The sequence below is a fragment of the Procambarus clarkii genome, chromosome 17 (assembly GCF_040958095.1).
Source record: "Procambarus clarkii isolate CNS0578487 chromosome 17, FALCON_Pclarkii_2.0, whole genome shotgun sequence".
In the NCBI taxonomy this organism is placed as follows: Eukaryota; Metazoa; Arthropoda; class Malacostraca; order Decapoda; family Cambaridae; genus Procambarus; species Procambarus clarkii.
Window position 1 is genome coordinate 2,594,337 of NC_091166.1, and position 15,192 is coordinate 2,609,528.

A 15,192-nucleotide genomic window follows, 5' to 3' on the forward strand; every position below is an offset into this window, starting at 1 on the left:
TTTAACAGAATTTTCTCCTACTGGTCTATTCCATTCTATGCTAAATCTGATTTCTTTGTGATCACTGCTCCCTAGCTCACTCCCTATTTCGATGTCATTAATTTGCGTTTCCCTTAGTTAGTTAAGAAAGGAGATAGATCACTTGCGTCAAACTATCGGCCAATTAGCCTAACGTCTATTGTGGGAAAGTTACTTGAATCAATAATTGCAAATACAATTCGTCTCCATCTTGAAAAACAAATTAATAAATGAGCCTGTTGTTGTTTATAATATATATAAATGATTTAGATTCAGGTTTGAGTAGCAACATTTGCAAATTTGCCGATGATACGAAAATCGGTAGGGAAATTAATTCGGAGGAGGACTCACTATCACTTCAAGTTGATCTAGATAGGGTTTTGAAATGGTCAAAGGATTGGCAGATGCAGTTTAATGCTGATAAATGTAAAGTTCTGAGGTTAGGTAATGATGATAGAGTTACAAGATACGAGCTAGATGGTGTTGTGATTGCGAAGTCGGATTGCGAAAGGGATCTGGGAGTTATGATTAGTAAGAATTTAAAACAAAAGGATCAATGCATAAATGTTCGTAATAAGGCAAATCGGACACTTGGATTTATTAATCGCAGCGTTAGTAACAAGACACCTGGTGTGGTTCTCAAGCTATATCTTGCTCTAGTTAGGCCCCATTTAGATTATGCAGTTCAGTTTTGGTCGCCATATTATAGAATGGATATAAATTCACTTGAACGTGTCCAGCGTAGGATGACTAAGTTAATTCCCCAAATTAGAAATCTTTCATATGAAGAAAGATTAACAAAGCTTAAGTTGCATTCACTGGAAAGGCGAAGAGTTAGGGGTGACATGATAGAGGTTTACAAGTGGATGAATGGACATAACCGGGGGGATATTAATAGGGTATTAAAAGTATCAACACAGGACAGAACACGAAACAATGGGTATAAATTGGATAAGTTTAGATTTAGGAAAGACTTGGGTAAATACTGGTTCAGTAACAGGGTTGTTGATTTGTGGAACCAATTGCCGCGTAACATTGTGGAGGTGGGGTCCCTCGATTGTTTCAAGCACGGGTTGGACAAGTATATGAGTGGGATTGGGTGGTTATAGAATAGGAGCTGCCTCGCATGGGCCAATAGGCCTTCTGCAGTTACCTTTGTTCTTATGTTCTTATGTTCTTATGAGCCGCAACATGGTTTTACAAATGGCCGTTCATGTTTAACAAATTTGCTAACTTTTTATTCCAGCATAGTTGAGGCAGTTGATAGTGGTAAGGATTGTGATGTTGTGTACCTTGACTTTAGCAAAGCTTTTGATACAGTGCCACATGAAAGACTGATTAAAAAAATAGAGTCTCATGGTATTGGGGGTGCTATATTAAGCTGGATTAGGGCATGGCTATACCAAAGGAAACAGAGAGTTAGTATAAATGGAATCAAGTCAGAGTGGGAAAATGTTGTAAGTGGAGTGCCTCAAGGCTCTGTCCTGGGACCTCTGTTGTTTATAATATATATAAATGATTTAGATTCAGGTTTGAGTAGCAACATTTGCAAATTTGCCGATGATACGAAAATCGGTAGGGAAATTAATTCGGAGGAGGACTCACTATCACTTCAAGCTGATCTAGATAGGGTTTTGAAATGGTCAAAGGATTGGCAGATGCAGTTTAATGCTGATAAATGTAAAGTTCTGAGGTTAGGTAATGATGATAGAGTTACAAGATACGAGCTAGATGGTGTTGTGATTGCGAAGTCGGATTGCGAAAGGGATCTGGGAGTTATGATTAGTAAGAATTTAAAACAAAAGGATCAATGCATAAATGTTCGTAATAAGGCAAATCGGACACTTGGATTTATTAATCGCAGCGTTAGTAACAAGACACCTGGTGTGGTTCTCAAGCTATATTTTGCTCTAGTTAGGCCCCATTTAGATTATGCAGTTCAGTTTTGGTCGCCATATTATAGAATGGATATAAATTCACTTGAACGTGTCCAGCGTAGGATGACTAAGTTAATTCCCCAAATTAGAAATTTTTCATATGAAGAAAGATTAACAAAGCTTAAGTTGCATTCACTGGAAAGGCGAAGAGTTAGGGGTGACATGATAGAGGTTTACAAGTGGATGAATGGACATAACAGGGGGGATATTAATAGGGTATTAAAAATATCAACACAAGACAGAACACGGAACAATGGGTATAAATTGGATAAGTTTAGATTTAGGAAAGACTTGGGTAAATACAACAAACAGGGTTGTTGATTCGTGGAACCAATTGTCGCGTAACGTGGAGGAGGTGGTGTCCCTCGATTGTTTCAAGCGCGGGTTGGACAAGTATATGAGTTGGATTAGGTGGTTATAGAATAGGAGCTGCCTCGTATGGGCCAATAGGCCTTCTGCAGTTACCTTTGTTCTTATGTTCTTAATTAAGTTAGTCATCCTACGTTGGACACGTTCAAGTGAAATTATAACCATTCTATAGTACGGCGACCAAAACTGAACTGCATAATCTAAATGAGGCTAACCAGAGCTTTATTCTTATGATCCTATGTTCAAACCTGAATCTAAATAATTTATATATATTATGATTAACAGAGGTTCCAGGACTATGTTTTTACATTGAGAGAGATGCTACATGTCTCCTCCCAGTGAGATGTACGTAGGATATAAATTAACTAACATTTGACGTCTTTACATATGACTGTTGACAGCAAGCTGAGGACAGAGATCATTCGCTCCAGAAACGCGTAATAAAACATAAGAAGCAGCTGTCGAAAATATTAGCTCTTGTGAAAGTGGTAGTGACGCATTGAGGACATTATGTCGCAGGAACATAATACGAAACTATCGAAACTGGACTTCTATCAAATTCTGGGGATAACTATTGATGCCGAGGAAAAGGAGATTAAGAAATCGTACAGACAAAGAGCTCTTAAATGTCATCCGGATAAGAATCCAGATAACCCATTCGCTGCTGATGAATTTGACAAACTTAAGAAAATTCTTGAGATTTTGTTAGATCCAGGAACACGTAAAGCATATGACAAGACCCTCAAGAGTCGTAAAGCAGCAGCTGCCAGAGCCCGTGAACATGTTACCAGATCACAGAAACTAAGGTCAGATTTGGAGGAACGGGAACGACGTGTTCAACGCAGTAGGGAACAGCAAGATATGTCAGAAGAAGAACAGTTTCGACGTGAATTGAAAAGATTGGACAAGGAGGGCGAGCAACTTATTTTGGAGGAACTGGATCGAGTAAATAGGGAGGTAGGGGCAGAGCTTTTTCGGGGTTCATCTAAAGTCTCCAAAAGCAGTGAACCTCCAGCTATGGACACACGGGGTCACAAAGTTAAAGTTAAGTGGATGTCAACAGACGATTGGCCAGGGTATTCCCAGCAGGAAATTAACCAACTCTTCTATAAGTGGGGAGACATCAATGCTCTGGTTATGGTGCAGAAAAATAGAAAAGGAACAGCATTAATAGAATATAAGACCAAAAATGCAGCGGATATGGCAGTGCAGTTTGAGAGAGGTCAAACTGGCAAACCAGTAAAAGTTACACACATGTGAGAGGCACCTCACAAAAAGCCTCATATCCTCCCAAAAAAAATCCTAAAAATTATGAGTGTAAGGACAAATCCAATTTAAACTTTAATCTAGTTGTCGTGAATCAGTAGAGAATGTGAGCCAAACCAGTTAAATGTTTCTCAATCAAATTTTATATTAATAAACAAGTTTGATTGCTTTGGATGAAAATTATCTTTTATAATTTGTACAAAAATATATATCTCATGTTGTCTTGATTTGTCCAAGAAACCGACCTTCAAATACTTCTTACTTAGTTTTATTTTCCCATTATGTGTGTTTGTGCATGTCTCTGTCTGCGGAGGCATACTTCTCTGTTCCTTAGAGAAGGGTGGTAGACACCACAAGAGTGGTAGGTGGGAACTGCTAGAGTGATAGACACTCAGATCCCTACGTCTGGGATACTCTTGGATGTAGGTTCGATTAATATATTCCCCTTTATTATTAATTACCCCTCAAAGAGCAGCCATGAGACCCCCCATAACAGTAGATCTACTTTTGAAGCGAAGGGGGAAGGTGCGAAATGGACGGCATTTGTGAACACTGGCAGTAAAGGAAATTTCACGAAAAATTCAGCCTTCAACAAGTTGAGACATTTTACCTTAGGAGTTGTGGAAATAATTTGACTGGGCAAAAATTTAATGGGCAAAAGATAGACATCTTGGGACAAGATAACTTTGACATAAGTAAGTTTTCTAGAGACATTTTAATCGGTATGGATTTCTTGAAAAGATTTGATTACTCCTAGTCTGCACAAAAGTTGCGAGGAACTGCAGATTGTAGCTGGGAAAGATTTTTTATGTTGAAATGGTCGACCATCCTCCATTAGTGGCTTTAATTAAAAGGAAGCAGAAGTATAGCGTAAATTACCCAAAATTGCTTTTCATGTCTCTTCCAGACACTAATAAGAGGTCATGTGGGATGTATGCACTGACCAAGCAAAAGTTGCCCACCACATTTTGTAAAATTCATTAAAGTGTCCGTGGGATGTCACATCCTACCAGGAAATACCCTACAGGTGCCTGGAAGATGTCAAGTAATAATTCCTCACCATCTAATTGTGGTGCTTGATTAAGGTGCACTTATTCCAATAAACTCAACGACACTGAAGCCGCTCCCGTCCCGAGAGAGAGGGAGAGACCGTTGTACATCTACGTCCTGTTCTACTGTGGTCACCTGTTGTTTCAGTCTCATCCATCATTACTGTTTTGTGACCTCGAGTTGAAAATTGAGCCGTGTCTCTTTAGCAAGGTTCACCCAGCAGGCTGCAGCCAGCCACAGACTGTCACCTGTCGGTCGTGCTATCTGGTCGGATAGTTCTATCATTCTTCAGCAGAAACCGGAATGGTGTACAAGAGGACGAGGATTCTCCACATTCTAAAATTGGTGGTCGTCGAAACTACAATCAACTACACGTCACTGGTCTAACAGATTTTTTTTTTTTTAACATTTGTTGTGTAATAATGTTAAAATGTTATGTTTGCTCTATTTTGTTATTGTATTCAATTTCTGAAAAAATTAAGATCTCTGAATACCTAGGAATGTAATTTTGGAAAACCTAAATGTTGAAAACTAGAAATATAGTAGTGAAATTCTATTAAAGTGGAAATGTACAATTTTTTCACATGGACCCGTTCTCGAGATAGAGCTCTCTAGTATGAGAGTTATTGCAATGTGTCTAGGACGTAGGCTCTGGAAAATGATAATTGTCATTTTCTTGCTCCGCATTCATTGGTGCAAGAGGGGTTGACAACATTAACTTTATACTCTTAGCTGGAAGTATGTACACATTTTGTTGCTGTGTACTCGCAACAAAATAGGGGCCAATAGGAGTAGCAATTCCAGTGCCAAAGTTACCACCGAGAAGGGTCTAAAAGCCACTAGGCCCTTAACCTGCACAACATTAAATAGTGCTCCCACTGAACTGAACGCTCTCTGGCCAATGCTCAAAACTTTGGTCACTGAGTTAATCGAAAGTCTGCTGTCTTCACATGGAATCAAGCAAACCACAGAGACTCGGAAGACAATTGAGCACAAGCTCAAAAAATTCGAAGATGTAATATCCACACCGTCAAGACAGCAGGGCAGGAGACACCCCCATAAAAAGCAGATAGAGTCCAGGTCGTCGGAAAGCGACATTGATGAGGCAATTTCAGGACCACTAAGAACCTATACCCCAATTGCAACTTCCATGGCGTGTTCATCAGACTCCATGGATACCACAGAATTATCAGCACATTCCAAGAACCTAGAATTCTAAAGATCCTGCAATGGAATGCGCAAGGACTGCGCACTAAATTGCAACACTTGCAATGCATAGCAGCAACCAAAGGCATAGACATCCTGATACTACAGGAGAGCTTGCTTCGAGCCGGATTAGAACCTAAAATCTCAGGCTATCGAGGCTTCTTCCTTCCATGGATCAATGGGCAATCCAGGGGATGTGCAATCTATGTAAAATGTGACCTGATCTCCAAATCCATAACCAGCCCACCCAATTGTGGAGCAGGGACAGAGGTAATGGGAGTCACCATTGAGCTAAGACACGACAAACTTGAAGTGTTCAATGTGTACAGGTCTCCACAAGCCGAAATGGATCTCTCTGTGTTATTTGGACACGCGACAACAACAAACACAATCATTTGTGGAGATTTTAATGCCCATCATCGATTGGCACTGGGCTCGAACAAAACAAATGAAGCCGGCATACACATTACACATCTACTGGACCAGCTTCCAGAAATACAAATCCTAAACAAGAATGAACCTACCCACATCCAAGGAGGCAGATTAGACCTAACCTTCGTTTCAGCCTCCCTAAGAGATGCAGCAACATGGTCAGTTGAGCCCACACTCACAAGCGACCACTATGGGGTCCAAATTGATCTTCAGTTAGACCTACCCACCCCACCTCCGCCTCCATCTGAAGCCTGGAACTTTGCTTTAGCAAACTGGGACCGATTTCAAAACCTCATTTCAGAGTGGCAAAGAAACTATGATCTTCCCGAAGACATTAATCAGGCAGAACAAGAATTTGTCAAAGCGATTCAAAGTGCAGCCAACCACTCAATCCCATTGAAAAAACAGTCCACCGGACACCATAAAGATCATTGGTACTATTGCGAACGTGTCAAAGAACTCAACCATAGACTCAATAGAACAAGAAAGCTATACAAAAAGCAGCCAAGTGACCGCAACCGGATCTTACTTTGTGAGGTCAAGGAACATGTACATCGAGAGACCAGACAAATAAAAGAACAAAAGTGGCTAGAATGGTGTTCACACCTGAATGAACACACCTCTCTCGGGGAGATGTGGCAGCAAATTCACCGGGCCAAAGGGAATAAAACACCTAAAGCTCCACACCCCAAAGATCCTCAACAGGAAGCCGAAGTACTGGCAACCAGGTTTGCAGAGAGAGCAGCCAGCAATCAACTTCCACCAGATGTATTAGCAGTACAGACCGGACTAGAGGAAGAAAGGTGGCACAGAGTCCTTACAGCATGTGAAGAAGTCTCTGACACTAATGCCCCCTTCACACTGGATGAGCTCAATCGGGCTAAGAAAAACTCCAAGGATACATCCCCTGGAGCCGACAAAATAACCTATAAAATGATTAGAAACCTCGGCCCAGAGGGAGACGCTGCATACCTAAGGTTAATTAATTTAGCCTGGACTTCTCAAACTAGACCTTCTGCTTGGAATAGAGCAGACATAGTGCCGATCCCAAAACCCAAAGATCCAGCTAATCCCAGGCCCATCTCTCTCCAAAGCTGTGCAGCCAAGACGGCTGACAGAATGGCACTCAACAGACTGGAGTGGAAAATGCCTAAACTGCACCATGATATGTATGCCTATAGAAGAGGGGTTGGCACAGTGGAATGTATTACAACTCTGTTAGCCCACTTGAATGATAGACCAGGAATGCTGATATTCCTGGACCTCGAAAAAGCCTTTGAACTGGCTAGCGCCCCAGCTATTCTCTGCTGCCTCATTGACAAAGAGGTCAGAGGCAACCTGCTCTCCTGGACCAAAAACTGTCTCATAAACAGAGAAGCAAGAGTAAAACTTCATGGCACAGTCTCTGAGTACAAAAGACATGAAAATGGTACACCGCAAGGAGGTATTCTTAGCCCTCTTCTCTTCAACTGTTTAATGGAAAGAATAATGAGGTTGAAACTCCCACATCACTGCAGGCTGCTAAACTACGCGGACGACTTTGTCATCATCATAAAAGGAAGGGATGCGGCGCGCCTTGCACCCAAATGCTTAGACTGCATCAGTAAAGAGGCAAAACAGATTGGGATCAAACTCAACCCCTCAAAGTCAAAGGCCATGCCCATAAAAATAGCGAAGCCCAACATCCAACTCACAGTACAGGGTCAACCAATAGAATGGGTCGACACCTATCAGTATCTAGGAATCATCCTGGACACACACATGAATTTTAATGTTGAGGTCACATACTTGAGAGAGCGAACTGCGGCCCGGACGGCAATCCTCAGGTCGCTAACCTCCCTTTCTGGAGGAGCCAATCTGCAAGTCCTTCGCACATACTATGTACAGGCAGTCAGATCAGTGATCGATTATGCCGCACCTGCACTCACAAATCTATCACACCAACAGTGGAAAAAGCTTGAAGTTGCCCAAAACAATGCTATGAGAGCTGCACTGGGAGCCCCCATGTGGACCAGGCTTGAAACTCTTAGACTGGAGACGGGTTTGCCCTCTCTACAAGAAAGAATATCACAAAGGACAGCTACAATTATCAGTAAGATAATTATTTCTTCTGATCCAATCCCAGTACGGCAGGCTTTGGTGGTTGGACTAGGCCAAAACAATGGAAACTCTTGGGTTGCAAGAGCAGGAAAAGTCCTAAACAGACTACATTTAAAAAACATGATTCTTGATAGAGAGGGTGATCATCCACACCCAAATTACACTCCTTCCGCGCCGTGGGAAGAGCCTACTTTCAAAATAGTAATAGAAAGTCTCCCAATGAAAAAGGCTGCCTATGATCCGACAATCCTAAGGCGCATAATAGAAGAGCAAATGTATAGCATAGCAGTAGCAGGAGCCACCCACATCTTCACAGACGGATCGGTGGACACAGAAAATGAGAGTGCTGGCGCTGCTCTTTGCACGACCAGCGTTCAGGCATATTGGAGACTGGGAGGACTAGTATCATCAACCCAAACTGAGCTGTTTGCCATACAACAGGCATTCGCATATGTGATTGCACAAAACACTCAAAATGCAATCATACACACAGACTCAAAAGCTGCACTTCAAATACTAGGACAAAAACAGTGGAAAGATAATGTGGAAATAATTACCACCATTTTGTATCAAGGAGCAGTCGCTAAAGGCAAAGGCCTCAACATAACTTTAAACTGGATCCCATCCCATATTGGAATCCCATTAAATGAAAAAGCTGATGAAATTGCTAAATTGGCAACTCGTCATCCAGTGATACATAAAACAATTCAACCCAGCCTAGAGAACATAAAAAACATCATCACCAAAAAACTCTCACATCTCAACAAAGCCTACCTACACCAGAGAATAGCTGAAGGTTCGCCATCTGCAATATGGTATCTTTAGGCAACCAAATTAGAAAGGTTAAATATCCCAAAAGGAATCCACAGGGAAATAGCAGTTAGGCTATATAGACTACGTCTAGGTTACAGATGCAACTGGGAGATTGGTGAACCCCGACAGAGAGAGTGCATCTTCTGCCAAACTGTCACAGAAAAGCCATTACTTCACTATCTTCTGGAATGTGAAGCAACCAATGACCTTAGAAGAGCTTTAAGAGTTCCTGAATCATGCAGTGGCCACCCTGAAGCCATCAACACAGCCACTCTCCTGGTCAACAAAGGTGTCCAGCAGCTGGACACCCTCATAAAGACTGTGAAGCAGTATCCTCCCCCACGATAACAGCTTGATGGTTAAATGCAACCTCAGAACACTGGGAAAAAAAAAAATTGTACCACTTACGGGCTATTCATGCCCGTGCCACCTCTTGGGTGGCTTAATCTTTATCAATCAATCAATCAATCGTACTCTGAGAAATTATTCACATCTAAAATTTGGGTCACAACAAGGGTCACGTTGTGCGACATCATTACACGCAACGAGTACAGCAACTCAACAATGCTAGTAGACGGGGATATAAAGAACTAGACCACACTTCTCTATCCTCCACAGATCTCCAGTATCAAGAGTTGATACTGGTAATGGCTCAAAAGGGCCACCACTTACGGGTTATTCATGCTCGTGCCACCTTTTAGGTGGCTTAATCTTCATCAATCAATCACTTTTCCATAGTTACGGGCTATTCATGCCCGTGCCACCTCTTGGGTGGCTTAATCTTCATCAGTCTTTATCCCATTATGTGCCTCTGTAACCCTTTCCACTACCGCCCACAAGAAGGGTATGGGGTGCATAATAAATGAACTAAACTTAAAAAAAACTATAGGTATAAGTCGAGAAACCTAATTCAACCTACGCGTGGGGGTCAAATCACCATACTTGAGGGTCAAATTAGCATACACGAGGGGTACTGTGTTTAGATTAACATTTTAGTCTATAAACCCATTTAGTGGGTTACTAGGGCCAAGAATTGGCCATGAGGGTAATGACGTCACGATCCCACTGGCGTCGAGTGCCCAATTGTATTTGGACAAACTCATTTAAGCTTTAATCCCCTTGATAAGTATATTATTATTATTAATTATGGTTAGAATACCACTGTGTAGGTCTTAAGTTTTGCGGAGGATGAGATGAAGATTAAACATTAAAAGAAGATTAGTAATGGTTTAGTGAGAGTATATGGCAAGTGTATTGGCCGCAGGGTTGCCAGATTGGGCTACAAGTAGCGAATTGGGCTACTTTTGAGAGCCCCGCGCTTCCATAATTTTCATTTCGCTACTTGAGAGTTTTTGGGCTAGTATAAAAGCAAGTTGGGCTACTTTGGACTATTAATATTAAGACTCTCAATGATGATTATTTATGCTTTAATAATATAATGTGTACAAATCACAGCCGCGTCCAACAGCCTGATTGACTTACCCGACTGGTCCCAGTCCGGCCCCCTGGGGATATTGATCCTAGGAACCTTCGAAAGAAAAAGTAACTGCAAGGCAAGGTAATCCTCCCCACGGGCCATAGATTTCCCAACCTTAATTGTTATTAATACTTCATCCCAAAAGCTACACCTGGTTCCACAGATCTTCATTAAGGGGAGAAGGTTATCTAGAAATTTACAGATTGATAAATGATGGGAAAGATCCCTTACAGTTAATACCAGTCCGTCTAATTACCACAAGCTACACAAGCTTCACAAAGCTTCAGAAAGCTTATGTTAGTAATGAATAAATATGATATATTTACTCATTATAATGTTGGTGCTGAATGTACAACATGAGAAAACATAATTTTAATCTGAAAAAGTATATTTTTATTAAGAAATTAGACGAAAATAAAGAGCTGGTGACGCCAAATAAAGTCGACGATCCAAGCGTCGGTTAGGTTTGGTTAGGTTTTTTTTTTTATTTATAATAATTTTTATTTAGGTAAAGGTACATACATAAAGAGATTTTACAAAGTTTGTTGGCTTTATAGATAGAGCTAGTACATACAATGCCTAAAGCCACTATTACGCAAAGCGTTTCGGGCAGATTATGTTTGTTTATTATGTTTGTTTAAGTTAGGTTAGGTTAGTTTAGGTTAGGTCAGCGTAACCTAACATATCATATTTATTCATTACTAACGTATTGCCAGGAAGCTTTCTGAAGCTTTGTGAAGCTTGTGTAGCTTGTGGTAATTAGACGGACCCGTTAATACCTTTGTCAGGAAGACGATGGTTGGCAAGGAGCGGTAGTGTAAAGCGGCTGTTAGATTAGAGGGATTCTTTAACAACTTATTTCCAAATAGCTTTTTCCTCTTGTGATAAATATGTTGCAAGGCAACTATTTTCAATGTACGCTGATCCCTCCAATAAGCTATATTTCACATGTCTCAAACCAATCCTAAATGATTGGATGAACTGAATGATTGGATTTGAAAGGATAAACTGACTTTATAAAAAAGATGAAGCAGATCAGTGTAGCCTTCACACTGTCTTAGAAAACTTCACTCTTGGAATACTCAGTTGTGTGTTTATGTAAAAATAAAAATAAAATAAAATAAAATAAAATAAAATGTTTATTTAGGTAAGGTACATACATACAATGAATTTTTACAAAGATTGGTTGACTTATAGGTAGAGCTAGTACATACAATGCCTAAAGCCACTATTACGCAAAGCGTTTCGGGCATGATAAACTTATATGACAAGCTTAGCAGTCTCCGTGGTGTAGTGGTAAGACACTCGCCTGGCGTTCCGCGAGCGCTATGTCATGGGTTCGTATCCTGGCCGGGGAGGATTTACTGGGCGCAATTCCTTAACTGTAGCCTCTGTTTAACGCAACAGTAAAATGTGTACTTGGATGAAAAAACGATTCTTCGCGGCAGGGGATCGTATTCCAGGGACCATAGGATTAAGGACTTGCCCGAAACGCTACGCGTACTAGTGGCTGTACAAGAATGTAACAACTCTTGTATATATCTCAAAAAAAAAAAAAAAAAAAAAAAAAAAAAAAAAAAAAAAAAAAAAAAAAAAATACTAATTGAGCATAATGAGTAAAATGAAAACAAGAAATGAAAACATAGATGAAAAAGCAGCACAAATACAATTATGTCGACAAACAGCGCTCTTTAAAGAAAAACAGACATTGGTTGACAATAGAAGGGTAAGGTAGGTTACAGGGAATTTATTAGGTATAGCTTCGTTATTAACTTAAACTGGTTGAGAGAGGTACAGTCTTTAACATGGTTGGGAAGGTCATTCCACATTCTGGGCCCCTTGATTTGTAGAGCATTTCTAGTTTGATTAAGTCGTACTCTAGGAATATCAAAACTATTTATTTCTGGTGTGGTGCTCATGGGTTCTGTTACAACCTTCTATGAAGCTTTTGAGATCAGGATTGGCATTATAGTTTAGCGTTTTATATATGTATAATACACATGAGAGAATGTGCAGTGACTTAATGTCTAACATATTCAGAGATTTGAGTAGGGGTACCGAGTGATGTCTGGGGCCAGAATTGGATATTGTCCTAATAGCAGCTTTGTGTTGAGTAATTAGAGGACGTAAGTGATTTTGGGTAGTAGAGCCCCAAGCACAAATACCATAGTTGAGATATGGATAGATAAGGGAGTAATAGAGAGTCACCAGGGCAGGGCGTGGTACATAATATCTGATCTTAGAAAGAATGCCCACAGTTTTTGAAACTTTTTTTGATATGTTTAGAATGTGTCCCTGGAAATTCAGCTTATGGTCAATGAGAATGCCAAGGAATTTGCTATCTAATTTGTTACAAATTTGGGTATTGTTTGTTTTGAGATTTATTTGATTAGAGGACTTATTGCCAAACAGAATATAGAAAGTTTTGTCAATGTTAAGGGTGAGTTTGTTGGCAGTTAGCCACAGATGGACTTTATTTAGCTCAGTATTTACTGTGGCATTTAGAGCAAGGGGATCAGGACTGGAGTAAATGAAGGTTGTGTCGTCAGCAAATAGAATTGGTTTGAGGTGTTGGGAGGCATTTGGAAGGTCATTAATGTAGATGAGAAAGAGGAGAGGGCCAAGTATGCTGCCCTGGGGAACACCAATGTTGATGGGTAGGGTGGGAGAAATTGTATTATTCACAGAAACATATTGGAGCCTGTCAGTAAGGTAGGATTTGAGGTATTGTAGGGAGTGTCCTCTGACTCCATAATGATGTAATTTAAGAAGAAGGTTTTGGTGGTTGACAGTATCAAAAGCTTTACGCAGGTCCACAAATAACCCAACAGGGAACTCATTTTTATCAAGAGCTGTATGAATCGAGTTAAGCATACTAATAAGTGCATCGTTAGTGCTTTTTTTGGGTCTGAAGCCATATTGGCAAGGGCTAAGTATATTGAGTTTGGCTAGATATGAGTAAAGCTGCTTATAGATTAGTTTTTCAAAAATTGTTGACAAGTTAGGCAGGATTGATATAGGTCTGTAGTTGTTAACATCTGTGAGATCACCACATTTGTGGACAGGCGTTACTCTCGATTTTTTTAGAATATCTGGAAAGGTTTGGAGTTCAAGTGACTTGTTGAAGAGCAAAGCAATAGCAGGGGCTAAAGATCTGGAGGCTTTTTTGTAAATTAAAGTTGGTATCTCCTCAAAGGCACCAGACTTGGTTTTAAGGGAAAGGATTATTTCATTGACGTCAGTGGAATTAATAGGCTTTAGGTACAGAGACTGTGGATAGTTACCTGTAAGATAGTCCTTAATGTCAGTACTGGAAGATGGAATGTCATTTGCAAGGGATGAACCAATGGAAGAGAAGAACCTATTGAACTCAATAGCAGAATCAGAGGCTGAAAGCTGACCATCGTTATTAGACAGGAGAGTCGGTTTGTTATTTAAAGACTTCTTTGATCCCAATATTTGTGAAATTGTTCTCCAAGTTTGTTTAATGTTGCTCTTTATTTGGGTATATTTATCTTCGTAGTATTTAGTTTTGGCTCGTCTAATTATCTTAGATAGCAATAATGAGTAATTCTTTGAGAATTCTTTGGAGACTGTTCCTAGCCTATACTTCTTCTCAAGGTCGTGTTTTTTGTTAATGGATTTAAGTATTCCCTTTGTAAGCCAAGGATTGTTAAGTCTTTTGCTTGTGACTTGTTTTGTAAGCATAGGACAGTGGGTGTTATAAAGGCTAAGAGTTGTTTGTAGAAAAGATTTCACTGCTAGGTTGATGTCCCCTATGTTACCTAACTCGGACTCCCAGTTGACATTATCAGCAGCAGTTATAAAATTGTTTATAGCAGTTTCATTGTGCAGCCTAAAGCTTAACTCCCTTGTCTCTAGAGGTGGTTTGCTAATGTTAGTTAAGAGAAATGTGGGGTAATGGTCTGTAGTGCTATCGGTGATTATACCTGAAGTAAGCGGAGAGGTTATGTTGGTCCAGATGTGATCTAGAGTCGTAGCAGTACTATCAGTGATTCTAGTTGGTCTAGTGATTAAGGATATGAGGAAGCAGGAATTCATACAGTTGAGGAAGCTAACAGCAGTGGGGTGTTCTGGCTCGCAGAGGTCAATATTAAAGTCCCCTGCGATAATTAGGTGGTTTTTGTTCAGTCTGTTATCAAGTATTAGATTTCTAAGGTTTGAGTTGAATTCGGACACATCAGTGTTAGGAATTCTATAAACTGCACCCACAGACAGGACAGACTCGGCACCCTTGACTCTGAAGCTGGCGAAGATATACTCCCCATAGCAGTCTCTAGTTCTAATTTCTTTTAAGCATGTTAGTTCTTGGTGGTAGTAAAGAGCAGTGCCACCACCTCTCTGAAGATGACGACAGCAGGAATGTCGTTCATGGGTTCATGTCTCGCTCTAAGACCGGCCCACACCCCATACTCAAGACTTTCCAATCTATTTGACCAAAAAGTTTCTTAGGCTATTAAAATCAGCTTTTCGAAAATCTGGCACTTTAACAGAATTTTCTCC

General features: G+C 40.4%; 1 pseudogene; it reads left to right on the plus strand.

Moving 5' to 3' along the window:
* Positions 1-2,834: 2,834 nt before the first annotated feature.
* Positions 2,835-3,584, plus strand: LOC123749391 (dnaJ homolog subfamily C member 17 pseudogene; annotated as a pseudogene).
* The last annotated feature ends 11,608 nt before the right edge of the window (positions 3,585-15,192 follow it).